Source organism: Takifugu flavidus, chromosome 5, assembly GCF_003711565.1.
Source record: "Takifugu flavidus isolate HTHZ2018 chromosome 5, ASM371156v2, whole genome shotgun sequence".
Lineage (NCBI taxonomy): Eukaryota > Metazoa > Chordata > Actinopteri > Tetraodontiformes > Tetraodontidae > Takifugu > Takifugu flavidus.
In genome coordinates this window covers 11175882-11192086 of record NC_079524.1, presented here as the reverse complement: position 1 = coordinate 11192086, position 16205 = coordinate 11175882, and the positions used below count along the sequence as shown (strand labels likewise).

The 16205-nt window shown below is 45.7% G+C and overlaps 1 protein-coding gene across 13 annotated transcripts in view; it reads left to right on the top strand.

Moving 5' to 3' along the window:
* arvcfb (ARVCF delta catenin family member b) overlaps positions 1 to 16205 on the top strand; it is a 132663-nt gene that overhangs the window by 65285 nt on the left and 51173 nt on the right. The gene's annotated exons all lie outside the window — the stretch shown is intronic.

The window sequence follows — 16205 nt, the reverse complement described above, 5'->3', positions numbered from 1 at the left end:
CAGGCCATCTGTCTCCACGCTGCCTTTTAGATTAATGATTACGCCTGATGGCTCTTCAGCAGGGCCCCGACATGTGGCAGCACGAGCAGATCTCCAGATCTCACATGTAAAAACTGCAGCACAAAAAAAATCAATGAAGTGCAGAGCAGCTTTTTGTAACGGAAGCCCCCAGCTTTGGTGCGCAGCAGCATGTTCAAAATGAATCCAGTAAATCCACATGTATAATATACGCATATACACTTACTCTGTCAAATGTTGCCAAATTTTGGGCTGCGAAGTAGAGACTTGCTGTCGGAAGGACACGCCATCTGCTTACTTTAATGCAACACAATAGTTAGCCGAGTTTTCTGTGTGTGATTGTTTGAGCTCTTACTGTCCCCTTCATCCGAGAGAAAACCCCAGTATGTTTCTAACTATAGCAGGTCCATGTTGTGCTCAGTCAGCTCATTCCTGGAGCCTGTGGGGAGTTTGATGGAAAGGGCACCGGTCTGTTGGCGGTTGAAGTGCCCTGATGAGGTCCGGTACTTCATTAGAATTCAGCTCTGTACCCTGCAACATACAATAGTGGCTGTTATTGCTAATGGCTAGGGGCTAGGGAGAAAAATCAAAGATGACTGGGGAGGAAAGAGTGAGAGGGAAAGTCCAAACCACAGTAAGATTGCTGGCCTAGGGGCCACAGTGGCCCCTGCTGCACACAGCCTCAGCCGTAGTGACTCTGGCTCACAACCTTGTGCGCAAACATTATGTTAACCAGCAACAAGAGTTCAGCCAAACCGCCAACCGAACCTTGTAAAATGGGATTGATAAACAGGTTCTTGGCAGTGTCCGAGCTTCTGATTCTCCATGCAGACAGCCATTTGTGTCGTTGAACGCTCTGCACAAGAGGGGCATCCAGACCCTGGGCTGCCTGTCATCTTCATTTACTACATGAGACGGCAAAGCTTTGTCCCGCACATGCTCAGCCTGTTCCCAGAAGAGCCGCTGCTCAACAATGGGGTGATGCGCCTCCTCTCACATTCCACAGGGCTCCATTGAGCCATCTAATGAACCTTTACTGTGCACACTGGCTGCCGGGATGCCACCAAAACGCCCCCCCGTCACAGCTCCACGTATTTAGATTGGAATGTGTCATAGGCTGTGAAGTGGAGCGCGGCGCATGTCCGACCGGTGCCAGCCAGGTCCGAGGATGTGGCGGGACAAGTGCCAACCATACGTGGAAGGTGCTGTACTTAACACCCTGCGATGGGATGGCGAGTCATTCCTTGTTCTTTCCAGCCGCCTCCATCCTGAGACTCCAGAAACCTTCAGTTTGGTTGTAGCAGCTTACGTTTTATCTGATGCCAATCAAAATAAGTCACGTGCACAATCATCTGCTTACCATTTGAGGCACTAAAGGAACGAACCATGGTGGCATTCTCATAAAGATATCCTTTGTGTCTAAAATGAACCGAGTCGTAACTAGTTGCCCTCTACACACCTGTCGGGGGCTGTGGTCGTAGCCATTCTCAGTGCTCCTGAAAACCCAGTGCTGAAGAATCCTTGGATATATTTATTTGACTGGACCTTTGGCTTCATTCACAAAGGTATTCGTTTCACTGCGGCTGCTCTAAACAGTTGCTATTGGTTACCAAGCTGCTTTCTTGGACGATTAGCAGGTCTCAGTTTGATTCCCTCAGTTGGTCAGCAGCTGTGTTGAGGAATGTTATTATTTCTTCTTTAGCGTATTCTCGATGTGCGGAAAAGAGCACGCTAAACCCCGCGACGTCGTCAGTTAAGCAAGTTAAGCAAACACGGGCTGTTGACACAGACCTCCTCCAGTTCCCGAATTCTTTCCATCATATTCTAGTACAGTCAAGAGAGGTTTAATCCAATAAAACCCACTCTCAGCTCTTTTGTGCACTGTCTCTCTTGAATTTGGCTGAGTGGATGTGTGCGGGGCTGGACCGGAGGGGGGTCCTCTGAAGGAGTGGCCAGCTGCAGCCTCTGTTGTTCCGGCCACAGGGGAACGCGAGGACTGTTTTTGGGGGTCACGCAGCAGTTACATTCCAGAATCCAACGCATTCATTCCTTCAGACTACACTCCATTTCCACTGTATTCAATCTGTCAGTCCTTGAAAAACAATGATTTCCCTGGAATTTTTGTGCTAACAGCAGCTGCTGGTGTGAAGAACCAACCGTTAGACTCAACCGATCCCTCCTCAAGTGCCAGTGCAACATACTGAGCAGGTTGTGGCGTTACTTATTATCCTGATATACCCAACAGTTTTGAAGCTGCACAGCAACGGTTGTGGGTCCTGCGTTACTCTAGCGAGGACTTGCAGGACATCCTGTCCTCAGTAGGAGGACACAGAGACCCTAGATATCCGGAGCTGCTGGTGGGTCTCCTCCCCTCCCAGGAAGATATCTTATATGCATGCTCACCTGATGCCTGATGCTAACCCTTCCCCTTCCCCTAACCCTAACCCTCCCCTCGCTGAACTCCTCGTTCCTTCTCTCTGTGGCTAAAAACTCAATTCATTTGATAGGTTTGCTATTGTAAAGCCGTGTTTCAGCTGCGGTTTAATCCTGACATGCTCATTAAAAACATTTCAGCCCTCAGTACTTCATTACTGTTGTATTTTTTCTTTTACAGTTAAACCAATGATGAATATGCAAATATGTTCATGTTCTGCTCTATTAGTTCTGACAAATTGCCTACATTCTCCAAAGTATCCCGAATTATTCCAGCCAGTCACTCTGAAAGGAAGTCACCGCAGCGGGGACGCAGAGTTGGACGCCAGATCTTTGGGACGGCCTTCAAGGCAAAGCGTTTGTGTCCCCTGCCACATAGTGCGGTGGAAATAACGGTGGGCACGTGCACAGAGAGCGAGCTGCAATTACAGGCCTACGTCCACGCTTCGCAATCTGAGGCTCGCAGGCAGCGGGACTGGCACCGTGTCCCCCGCCGTCTGACCCAGCATCCCTGAAGCCACAAGCTGCTGCTGTTGTCTCACAAACCTCCTGTATTCTTTGTCCAACATGCAGCAGCAACATAATTAACATTCCCTTTTAGCAAGGCTCTGTTTCTTCTGCTCTGCCACCGCCCGTCATGGTTTGAATCCCGTTCCTTCTTCAGTGTCCAGATATCCAAACTTTGGCTATTTGTTGCTCTCTGAAGTTTCTTTTGGAGGCAGTCGCATTCTACTTGCCCTCCTTTGTGGTTGGGTGAATGCAGAGGTGCGCCGTGCTGCAGAGAAATGTGGCTTTCTGTCCCTTTACTGTAGACAACCTCTCCAGAGAGCGGCTGAATTGTGCTACCAGTACCACGGTGCGGTTCTGAAGCTCCTGGAGCATTTGAGGGGGGAAAATGAACATCAGGAGACTTCTGTCGTTTCCAGCAATGCACATTTACGTAAAGAGAGGAGCTAAAGCAGTAGAAGATAGCTGGACATGATCAATTATCGGGTTCTCTGCTTTTCATTGGCGTGAGAATGTTCAGGAAAGGTGTGTGTGAGCTTGTTTCATAACCCACAAACACACTCTCAGTCACTCTAAGCTTTTTTTCTTCTTTACTTAGCTGCATCGGTTGTTGCTTCCGTCAGTCTTTTCTGTTTTCTCACTTCTTCTTCACAGCTACAGCGAGCTGGGCGGCTGTAATGGTGCAACCACTTTGGTTCAGTGACAGCCCTCAGCAGGCTGTGACCCGGATAAATGAGATCTCATTCACGTCGCGTTCGGGTCCATTTGATGTAAAACGGCTCCAGCTGAGACGTCTTTCAACATTAATGCTTTTTTCCTCGTTTGTCTCCTGGCTAGTGTTGTGAAGTGTTTGATGGAATCTGACAGCCACGCACTGTTCCACAGGCAACTCTTTCCCATTTAGACAGCATAATTGAAGCTTGGCGTGCAGAGAATCCGTGTTGATATTGCCGCATTCTTAATGGGCAGGAGCTTATTTTATTGATGTCGTTACAATTGCTGCTGCTAAGACAGCGCCGTAAACATTCCATCACACCCGCAGATCCTCGCCGACGCCACTGAGCGCTCACACAGTTAACAGGTTCTCGGCGGATCGGGTCAGGTTTTTTCCCGTGAAACCCGTTGCTCATTCCTCGGATTCACTGAAGACTGACTCATGAATGCTCTAGTCTTTCACAGGCTGACTCACTGTGTGTTGTCCCACAAGAATATAGAGGTGAATCCAGGAATTGGCTCACTGGTGGCTCCCAGTGAGTCATGATCCATGTGGGGGGGCTTTGTTTTCTATTCTTCTTAAACCTGCTTTGCAGTCTTGGACAAGCCGATGAAAAGGAGATTTAAGCATCCATGTCCAAAATGAGAATTATGTCGCGACACGCTGCTGGCCTTCTCGGTGCCCCGCTTTGTTGCTTGTGCTTTATTTTGGCTCCGGAGCTGCTGGCAGGGTTGACGGACCTCTAATAGCGAGAGATACGAGCACCTTGTCACCATATGGAGCCCGGAATTCCATGGAATTGCTTTGTAATCTCTGCAGTATGTTTGGTATTTAACGCTGTTGATTTTCAGGCAAAAATAGCCGTCAGTTCACCTTGTGGCTTCTATTCTGGCACACGGCTCGGAAGTGGCATCGCCCCTGTAGCGTTCTCGTGTTTGGAACACGTACAACAGCACATAGGGAATGCAGCACGCATGTGTTAATGAGAAAGTCCAGTTTGAAAACCCTTTTTATCCAGTGTAATTGTTGCATAGTCGCAACCACCATGGATTCAGGCTCTGGAAAGATTTTTTTGTTAAGCTAGAGCGGAGAATTTTTCTTGTCTGTGACCTTGGTTGATAGCGGTATTCTCAATGCCTGCTATACGCTTTTGTTGACTTCAACGCTGTCTCTTTCTCACGCCACCCAAGGTCTTCATCAGCTTTACTTTGGCTGTTGTCATGGTTCCTGACAGGATTTCAGGTTGAATGATGCAGAATGATGACGCGTTTATGGATTATTGGATTATTGCTGGTTTCAAACAGATGGAATTTTACATTATTTGTAATAAATTTAAGATTATTATTGAGTTTGTTTGAATTAATTCATTATGAAAATTCACTTAATTCTTTCAGTGATAATATCCTTCAGTCTGGCAGAGGTATGCACCAGCCAGGCTGTTCTCTCTCTGATATTTATCGTTTGTCATTGTTATTGTCGTTGGTGCCAGTTGTTCTGTAGATATTGTGGACAAATATGTTTTTGCTTGGTTGGTTCAAAGTCTTTTTAATACCTTCCTTGTAGAATATGTCTAAACTGTTTTAATCATAGCTGATGAATGATGATCATAATTTCTGCATGATGTCTAATTTTTGATGGTTTTGTTTTTTGAGATGCTGCGGTTGCCTCAGGATCTGATAAATTGAGTTCAGCGTGAACACTTTCATTTCTAATGTGACACATTAAATAATTTGAAATTCCTCTTTCCGTCCCCGACTGCTGATCTGGAACGAGTTTTGATACATTCTGCATTTTTGGCCGAGGTCTTCAGACATCATCTTTCTTTGCTATTGCTTTTAGATTTTATCACAGGCCAAAAAAAAAGCTGTTTTGTTTGGTTTACGACATCGCACAGTTGTTTCTTGAGGCTGCTGGATTAATGGGTATTGGTCTTTGGAATCTGTTCCACTGTTTTCTTCCTCATTGGGCCATTTACTGAGGCCACAGTGAGCTAGAAAACTAATATTTCATATGAAATATCGACCATGACTGGGCCATTATAGCCAGGAGTTGATCTACTGAAATATAAGTATAATTTCTGAAGAATATCTTCTGGTTAAAGAAAAAAGTTTGGGTTTTTTATTAGGTCATGTCTTTATGTTGTCTTTAACCACGCTGTTGCACGCAGGGCTCATTGTCCTGTCTTGTCTGTCAGAACTTTAGCCTAATGGAATTAGGGTTACCGCTGCAGTCTGGAAATGAGAAGTAAAACAATTACCGCTTATCTAATTTATTCATTTTAAGAATTGCTGTAGCAGAGGGTCCGTCAGGTCTCAGTGCTCAGTCCGGACCTGAGAAACATTGGCTGTCATGTCACTGTGTTAATTTGCAACGTCAACGTCAAAAGTTTTAAAACAAGAAGACAGGAAGCGAACTTGCACTTGTACTGAGTGGGACTGAAACGAATCAAGCATTATCATTTAAATGTGCGTCAAACAGAAAACCTCCATGTCAGCTCAGCTAAATCAGATATCACGACCCTTTTGCATTTCTGCTCTGGCTTCATAAAATTTGCTGAAATGCTGACGGCATCCTGACCGAATCCATCCAGAAGCAACCGGACATAATGAAAAACTGTGCAGCAACCAGACAGAAGAACCCCCCCTCTCATGTTAACAGTCCTTTTTAATGCTAATGCTTGTTATGTGAGTAGGCTCCAGGCTCCCCCTCTCAGTGGTTTGGGATAACAAGACTTTCAATATTCATAATTTGCAGCTAACTACATCCATGCTATCTGTTTATATCATGATGGAAAACAAAACACACACTTCATACAGGACACGTGCATTTCACTTATGTGTGTTTCAGCTTTGAGCAAATTTGGGGAGTTGGGAAATAAAAAATAAACGGTGGATTGATTGGAGGTCATCTCCCAGCTCCCAACAAACAGGTTCCTCAGGAAGATCTATGGGGATGCAGATTGGCCAGTGACTTGAGTTGTCCCACCTTTTGTTGCAGAAGCCTCTGGTTTCCTCTTCCTCAGCATGTCGGCGGGCAGAGTTACGCCGTTTACAATGTCACAGACTTGGGTTGTGTATGAAGTTAGCATTCTTGCTGAAGCATAAAGGAAGAGGACAATAAGCAGCCCACAATAGCCAGGATGTTACCGTACATTTTAGTGAAAACTGTTGGTGCTGGTCCAGCTCCCCAAGCCCGTTCCCTTCGTGCTGCTTTTGTAACCTCTGCAATCCTTTGTGAAAAGCTGACAAGGACTTTCTGGAAAACTTGCATACGTGCCTTTTTTTCTCAGTGTAGAGCTGACAAAACCCTCTGGTTTTATTGTGTTTCGCAGAGAAAGATTTACTTTCACTCACGTGCACTTTGTTTTCACGTTTTTGCTTTTTTTTTCCACTGCCAAGGACGGCTTCCTGGAGAGCCTGTCACTGTCCAGTACTCTTCAGTTTATAGTCACAGATAAAAGATGTCTGTTGGCTGCTGTTGACAGAAATATCTTTCTAGGCATCTACATATTGAGTAGTGCTTAGGCATCTAGGCACTACTCAATATGTTTTGAACAATTACAGCCTGACAGTCTTGGACATCCTTACATATAAAAGGTAGTTTTCTTATCAACATCGAGTGACCTTTGTGATTAATATCATCATCCCTTAAAAGACTTTCACTATTTCCTGATTTATGATTCATAAGGAAACATATCTGTCCGGTCAGGTTTGTATGTCTGTCTGTTTTGTGTCTGCCGTCCCTGAATCTGGATCCAAATCTGTAGTCGGTTATTTTTGGGCTCCTCTTACATGCCGCAGAACTCTTTGCACAGCTGTAAGAGTTGTTCAGTACTGCAACCCCCACCCTATGTTACCCCCGACAATAGCTCTCCATGCAGTCATCTCACACCCGGCGCTCTATTTTAAGCCTTCAGACGGAGGCCCTCTCCCCCTTCAGTGGACCCCCCGCTCCCTGTGTGGGCCAGAACTCGGGCCTCTGTTCACACACACACAGACATGGAGCAAAGGTAACCCTCTGGATGTGCTGTGGCCTCACTGAAACTCAGCCCTGATTATTTACTGGCCGTCTGGAGGAGGTACTTGTTAAGCTTTCCCTCTTTCGCTGGAAAGCTGACGTGTGTGTTGCAGGTATACCACTTCCAGCTGAGTTGGACTAGATTTCTCGCCGGGCAGCGCGCTAGAACTTGTGCTCCCACTGCACAGTGTAGAAGAGTATTCTCTTAATGACACCACTTTGTGGGTTTAATAAGATAATACTCAGGGTTAATGCCACTCTTGAGAAATTAGAGCCTATTGATTCATTGATAACTGGTTTAAATTGGTGTAGACGATATGATATTCATCCACTCCATTTAGAAGTGTCATCGTGAGGAGGAGGGAGGTCGTCTGAGAAGGTCCTCACAACAGAACTGACAAAAAACATGTATTTATGCACATATACAGCAAAAGAGCTGCAATAAAGTATCAAATTTCCACCCAACCTTTGTGGGGATTGTGAGGGAGATGCGGTCAAATTAATGTGGGGTGGCTGCACTGCATTGGAATTGCAGCCAATTAGGCGGCTGGCACGCATCGGACATCCTCCGTCTGACAGACGAAAACACAAACTTCTCAGTCTTCCTGATAATCACGTCTGCAGACATGGAGGCGCAGAGGTTCCTCAGCTGTTCAGCAGCCACTCCTCCTGGGGTCTCACCAGCTTGAAGCAGCACTCACTGGAGTGCGTGAGGAGGGCTGTTCTCTGAATAATTACATTTAATTTACTGGTGCTCTCCGGGGTTAACGCCGCTTAATACGGATACAGTGCAAAGTCTGGAGATCCCCAAAGCTTCTCCTGGAGCTTCAAGGCAGAATTCTCCCAGTTTTCCACTGTTTTATCACTCCCTTCCATTGCACTCATTGACGCCCTGCTTCATCATTTAATACATTGTTTGTTGTATCTGAACGTCATTTCATGAGAAATGGAATCTTTAATGTTGAGTTTTTGCATCTGAAATGATGGTTTAGTTCCCAGGTTGCGGCCGTTTCTGTTGTCGACAGGTTTCACAGTGAACGTCCGTCAAAGTTCTGTTCGTGCCGGTCTCAGTGTTTGGTGCTGAGAGGAAACGGATGAATACCTATCGGAAGTGTTTGGGAAGTGTTGGGTTTGGGAAGTGGAGCAACTCTGGCTGATGTCGCAGAGGGCTCATCAGGGTTGGGTTGAGATTTCCTTCCTTCAGCTTGGATGATATCTGTCCTGACCCGTGTCTTAATGAGGACAGTTTAGACTCAGAGGGCTTTTATCGCTGATCTTCCAGTTGGCGGCTATTTTCAGTCCTGTTTACCGGATTCCTGAGTTTTCAGAAGGCTGCATTTCCTGTAGAACAGCAGAAGCTCAACAGGAAGGAGGGGTTGTTACATTTTGGGGGGATAGATAAAGACGTTTGTGTGTGAGTGTTTGGTTGATTAAAGGCTGGGCGGAGTGGGTGGGGTGGAGGGGGCTAGCAGCCAGATGCTGGGGCCTGCAGCTGCCTGGCTGTGTGGGAGGGGAGATACACTGGAAATCAGTGGTGCCAGCAAAGTGGGGCTTAGCCAGACACTGAGGGGAGATAATCCATATTTCATCTACATCCTCCTCTCCTTCCCAACCACCTGCAGAGCAACACAACACAGACGCAGAGCATGCATACTGTATGACATAGAAATCAAACCTGCTAATGCACGGCTGAAAGAAAGAAACGTCTCTTCCTATCTCCAACACCTTTGGGAGCTCTTCAGAGCTCAGCAACGACTTCATTCGATGGATAAATCCGAAGTGATCCTGGCCGCTGCAAAAAACCCCAAACCCCTACACACACACCTCCACCGTCCTCTTTTTACATTTACGCTTCTTCCACTTGAATCCAGCCAAAAAGGCATTACTGTGCATTCATAATATATCCACGGAGCCCCCATACCATCACTCAAAATGCATTTCTTTGAATATATTCTTGATTCATCCAGCATCTGTTGGGAATCCCACTTTACAGTGAATGAGAAGCATCTTCAAAGACACTATTTATACTTAAGCTTTGGCTCATGTTCAAAATTTACTGCTCATATTGCATGCAAAAACGGCACCGTACCAGAACTATATTTCTGATGTCTGCCCGCTGTTAAATATTCATTATCTACTTGCAGCTTTGAAAGTAAGCTTGAAGCTTCATTGCTGGCTCAACCTCACACTTGCACTCTCTCTCTCTCTCTCTCTCTCTCTCTCTCTCTCTCTCTCTCTCTCTCTCTCTCTCTCACACACACACCACACACACACACACACACACACACACACACACACACACACATATGCAATCACACATAGAACTGTACTTGTCATTGCCCATGTGTTTTTTCTGAATTTTTCTTTTTTATCCTATGGTGCAGATGACAGATCTTAAGCGCTGCATGGAGGTGATTGGCTCCTTATTTGTGTCCGGTGCTCTTTTCCAGAGGTGGTGCTGTTCTTTACCTGCAAATCTGGTGGCCTGTCGGTGACTCTATCACCACTGTGAACCTCATCATGAAAAATGCTCTTTGTGCAAACGGGTTTTTACACTTCCAACACCAGGAGATGAGAGGAAACTCAGTCTTTGTTTTGCAGAGGTGTGTGTGTACTCTGGATGACCCCTCACATCTGCGTTCCCGCTAAACAGTTGTGGCTCCAAACAGCTCAGAGTCCACTATCCTTATCTAACTTCATAAATAAATCAATAAGTCAAACAGAAACAACATAATTCCATCTCAGAGACATCTGTAATTTAACGTCTGTCCCTCTAATGTAACATGTACGAGAGCGTCAAGAACAAATGAGGACGAGGCTGTCAATAGATGTATGATGTATGTTAGATGTATGTTGTGGAGTTGAACTTGTGCTACAAAAGTGAAGACTATTACAGTCCTTAAAATACAAAGAACTGGATGTCTGGCTGCTCCAAACAGAGCCACAGCACCACGCATGTTAAATATATTTATAAATATATACAATTTTTGATATTTTTTGGCTTTGTGTCATTCTGTTCAATAATGTTGATACTTGCGTCTGCTACCAGTGGCTGCATTTAGCACCAGATTAGCTGTGGTCCTGAAATAGCAAAGATAGTGGAGTTGAACAGTTGCCCTGCAAAAGACAAGTGGCTCCATGCCAGAAACAGGGGTAGTGAAATGGTGTACAGGAGAAAATAGAGACACAGCCTGAGATTTAGTGTTTTGTGGGTACGAGGACAAAATATTTACTGACTCACACACATTCACCACTCCGGGGTTTTTGAGCAGAGCGGTGCTGCAAAGCTGCACAGCACTATCACATTTCTTTTTTTATCTGACAGAGAAAGAATAATATATAAAGTGACCTGGTTATAGCTCAAACCTCCTGATAGATTTATCCGTTTGCACAAGGGCTCTTTTATGCGTCACATATACATCCTGTGTCACCTTATCTCAGGACTCTTCAGGGGTTAGAAGTAAATTGGCGGGATCACATGGTTTGCCCTCCGCCTCTGGCTTTGACACCTCAACATTGCTCACAAAATGAGCCTAATCCTTTACCAGGTGGTTGGCACAAAGCCGTAAAAACATTCCCAGAGGCGGGTTAATCACGTCTGACTGAGTGCATATTTGAAAAGCAGTCAGCAGTTATTGTGATGAACTGCATCAGACTGCTGTGATGCTGTAGAGTGGGTTGTTTTTTTGCTGATGGTCGAGGACTATTAATGTCTCAGGTTATTTTTTTTAAGAAGCTTAGAGTGGTTTTCCTTTAATACATGGGTGGGGTGGTGGGGTGGTGGGGGGGTTGGGTTGGTTAGCACAGGTGCCTCTTAGAAAGACAGCTCTTGCCTCCTTGCAGAGCCCGAATGTTCTCCCTGTTGTTCATGGGTTTTCTTCAGGTATACAGCTCAGAAATATGTATTCCTTCCTTGCCCGGTGAGTTCTGCAAGAGGTTCCAGCTCCCCCCGCCATGACCCTAATTAGACTTAAGTAGAGGTTAACAGAAAATGGATGTGTGGATGGGGGGACATGGCCTCATTTCACCTCCTTTATTGAGCTCCTATGAGCTGAGCCCCTGGCAAAGCCCATCTCACTGCTTCCTCCATACAATGCAGCCCTCCACCCCCAACCTTTACTGGTGCACTGATCATGCTGACAGTGGTCCAGAGGCTGATGGGATGGGCGAGCAGCCTATCCCTCCCAGATCGCAGCTTTAAGCCACCAGAGCAAACCCTCCACCACCCACCAACTGCTGATTCCAACCAGCTCCCATTAATCTGTCTCCGTGCTGCTGAATTCTCTTTTCTTTCTGTTTCCCCCTCATTCCGTCTCTCATGGCTACACCCGCTGTCCAAACAATCAAACCCTGGATATGTAGGCTGACCACTACCCGGAGCTCATTGTTTTACTTTAACTCCACAGGCTCCATGTGGTTTCTCCTCCCTATGTTTTTGTTTTTAGCTACTATTACAACCAGAATTTCTCCCCCGCACTCCATGTTGGGGGCGACTTTTTTGACCCTGGGCCTTTAAATATGAATAAAACATATGGCACTACGTGCATACAAGTTTGGTTCTACGACGTATAATTGGGAGCATCTGTAAGAAATTATCCAAGGTTGTAAACATCTGCCTGCCAATTTGTGAGTGTGTATAATCTTTTTCAGTGATGGAGGTGTTGCTGTGGGTCGAGTTAGGGTTTCCATCTGTCGCCCATTTCACAGTGCTAATGTGTGAGTCCTTTATTTCAGTGTTTTGTCCTATAAGGGTGTCCCCCAGTCTTTAATAGTCCCAGGCTGTGAAGCAGCCTGGCTTCCTCGTGCTCCGTCTGGGCACTGGTGCAAAGAAACAAAGCAGAAATGAGGTGGGCAAAAACTAAAAGGTCTGAAACAAGAGGCCAAGTATAAAAGAGAGGAGGAAGCGAGAGGAGCTGAGATTTGGCTCGGCATCAGTCAGCACAGAGGGAGAGATTAAGGGCCAATCATTCCCAACAGCATCATCAAAGCCTTGGCCCCCCTCCTCCATCATTATTTGTTTAAATTTGTGCTTTACCCCTCAACCGTTGACGGGAAGGATCCTTATTCATCATGGAGATGAATGACAATCAAAGGTCAGCGCCACACATCCGCCATCATATCAGCCGGGTTTCCGATGAGTTGTGAGACTGAACTGAGATGGGGCTATCTCTCTGCCCATTTACCTTTTTTAACCCTGGGAGATCATGCTGCTTTGGGCCCGTGCCACGCATTGTCAGCCACTCCGGTTCCCCTTCCTCTACTCCACTTCCCCTCTGCCTCTGTTTCACCCCATAAACAAGCAGAGACTTGGCTGAATATTGGGATCACATGGCTGGAGTTCACAGCAGGTCACCCTCTTGCACTGTCCTCCCCGTTTCTCTTTCACTTTTGCACATCATGAGAGTCTTTGCCGCGAAAGCTGCTGAGAGGGCAGGTGGTAGAAGCAGGAGGGGCTGATGGGATATTGGAGGAACTGAAGGTTAGCCAGGCGATCTTTGCTGGAGGATTAATTGTGTAAGAGCCATGTAATGATTGCTGGCATGTCTCCTGAGTGAAATCCTGTTAGTCACCGCACAGGGGTCAGACCAAACCAAAGTGTGTGTGAGTGTGTATATATGTGAATGAAGGAAGGTGACTCTGGTCCTGCTGGTACGCGCGAGCAGGTGGCCGTCTGACAAGTTCTGTCGCTTCAACCTGGAGGCTTTTTCCAACTGTGCTGAGATCGACTGTATTTAAGTTCTGCTCTCTGGCAGCTCTGGAGTTTTAAAAAAAAAATCCTGTCGTCTTTTGCTCAAATCAAAGATTTACTGAGTTCCCTGTGGTGATTAGCTACATTATAACTGAGCTAATCAACAGCTGAGTTAAAGCCAGGTCCAGAAATCAGGATGTGATTGAACGGGAGACTTCAGATTTATGAGGTTACGTTAAGAAATTGCAGTTTTTAGTATTTAGCAGTTACCTGCCTGAAAATCAGTTCATAGCTGTCAATCATCATCAGACTTTGCTGATTAAAACGAGGGGGAAACATTAAACTTCACTCCAGAAAGTTCATCAGTGCCTTTACATAAGTTGGACACTTTCTCACTAGTTCTTCATTCTAGCTGAAGTTTTGTTTCATTGTTTCTGCCCCAGTGGAAGTCAAAGAGCCCTATCTGCCTCCACTCTCTCCTTTTCCATCACTTCGGTCTATCTCCTCATCTTCCGACAGCAGCGAGCAGCTTATTGAACACAGATGATGAATGGGTGTGGACTGATGGCAGATAGCAGGACGTTTAATTGACACGGCTGTATCACTCCGTCCCCCATCTCTCCGTTCTCCTCCTGCTTTTCTTGTCACTGCCCAGAAATCCATTAAGGTTGCGATTAGTCTCTCAAGGAGCTGCGGTTGATCATTTAAATTCAAAAATACTTTGCAGGAGATGGCTCACAGCTGTTTACAATCATATTTTGCCCATTTATCTTCTTTAATATGTGTTTTTAAAACACATTTTCCCATAGCTGAAGTGACTGCACGTACTGTTCCGCTACTTTATTCTCCAGCCCGACAAGAACGCTCCATATCTGCTGTCCTTGGTAAAAGTGTGCACTTTCTTGCCTTTCCTTGACTCAGAACAAGCTCCGTTTTCCCTGTGGGACTGGCAGGCAGCCATGCTAACCCCCAGCCAGACAGCTTTTAATCATTTATTTAAAGGTTTTTAACGTTGAGTTCAACACCACTCTGTCCCTGACTGCACAGACACAGAAGAGGTGGAGCGAGGAAAATGGACGCGAAACGCTGCATCGGGGAAGTGGAGGGTTTCCAAGTATACCTGTCTTTCCTGTCCTGCCCGCTCGGGGTCTTAATTCAGTGAAAGGTGATGCGGCTCGGTCTCTTTTTCTGTCCTTCACACTTCGCCCACTGAGCTTCAAAGGAATGAAGCATCATAGCAGTGCTGCTAATTTGTCCCAGTTTTACTCGCACAGGCGCACAGAGGTGGGATATTCACTAGATTCGTGCTGAGCTAGCAATTTATGCACTGTGCTTGCCCAACACTGTTCAAAGGCGGAAAGATAAATCAGTTTGGTGTTACACAAGCACATAAGTACATGAATAAACTGAATCAGCATTCGCTAACATTTGCTGGTAAATAAATATGCAGATGCTTTTCTGTACTGTACCTGCAGCCTGGGTAATTTTTGAATCATCTCTAAAGACCAATCAGAGCCAGATGTTTTCGACCTATATAGACTTTCCTTGTAGTTTTGTTGTTGCAGGATTGTGTGCTTCCATTCTGGATCTCAGATTCAGAGGACTGAGCGTGTTGGGGATAGAGGAAAAGATCCTGAATATAAAACGGGCAAAGTTGTGGCTGCTCTGCGAGAAGAACCACAGATCAATGAGGACTTTGCAGATCTCTGAAGCCTGTGAGATGCTGGCCAATCAATAGAGAGCTATTCACTTGTTAGGGCCTCTCCTGTTGGGGAGGTGCTGAAACGAGCAGCCTGCTTCAGCAGAACAGAACAGTGTGGTTGAACACTGAGTCTTTTCTTCATGCTCATTTCTTCTCCCTTTCTCTTCTTCCATCTTGGCGTAACTGGTCAGACAAAATCAGCCCGCTCGGATTGGTTGTTTTGCCTGCCCGGCTGGAAATTGAGATGGTTTCTGTAATTGGAGGAAAGACTTTGTTGTTTGTCATTGTTGGATTTCGTATGTTGGGATCATGAGTCGATGCCAAATAACATAATACATGTACACTTTTTAGGAATCTTTCCGTGTCTTTAAATCATTTACAGAAGAGAGAAATTAAAAATCAAATCATCAACCAGAATAATCTTGGATTGAGAGATGACGCCACTATAATAATCTTCACGTGTGATACGATATTGATGAAGAATATTTCAATAAAGACTCAAGTTTCGCATACTCCTGTTTAATTAAACTCTTGTTTCCACCATTCCAGTCCGGCTCTCCCTCTCTTCATTACTCTGGCCTCCCTCTCCATCCCACGGCACCGCGCTGTTTTTTGGTTATTGATGATTGCCGCAAGCGCCTTCCTTCCTTTACTCCATCACCAGAGCTGTAATTTTGTCACACTTGTGCACAGCAGCGGGCTAAAGCCGTGCGCTTGCACCTCCTAACACTGACTCCACATCATTATCCATCAGCGGGGTGCGAATGCGTCTCACGCTGGGTCAGGTGCGGTTTGGACTCTGCACTCACTTATTTCTCCCTGAGCTTGTGGTCACGTCCGCCTGGTGTGCACACTCTACCTTTCAGAAGCAGTCTCCAGGGATTGTGCTTCTCTTCAAAGAAGCTTTAATTCAATTTGCAGTAGCTATCCTGTGGAGTGTTTGGACATTATCAGCTTTAATGGGAAGAATGTCACGTGTGTAACCACAGATGTGCCTCTGAGTCCCGATTCTGTGTTAAATTGGAAGATGAAGATGACATAAAGTGAATTTGACAGGATAAACACATGTTGGACAGATTCTACCACCTGGTGCTCAGAGCTGAGGTGGGACTATTGAACTTTTC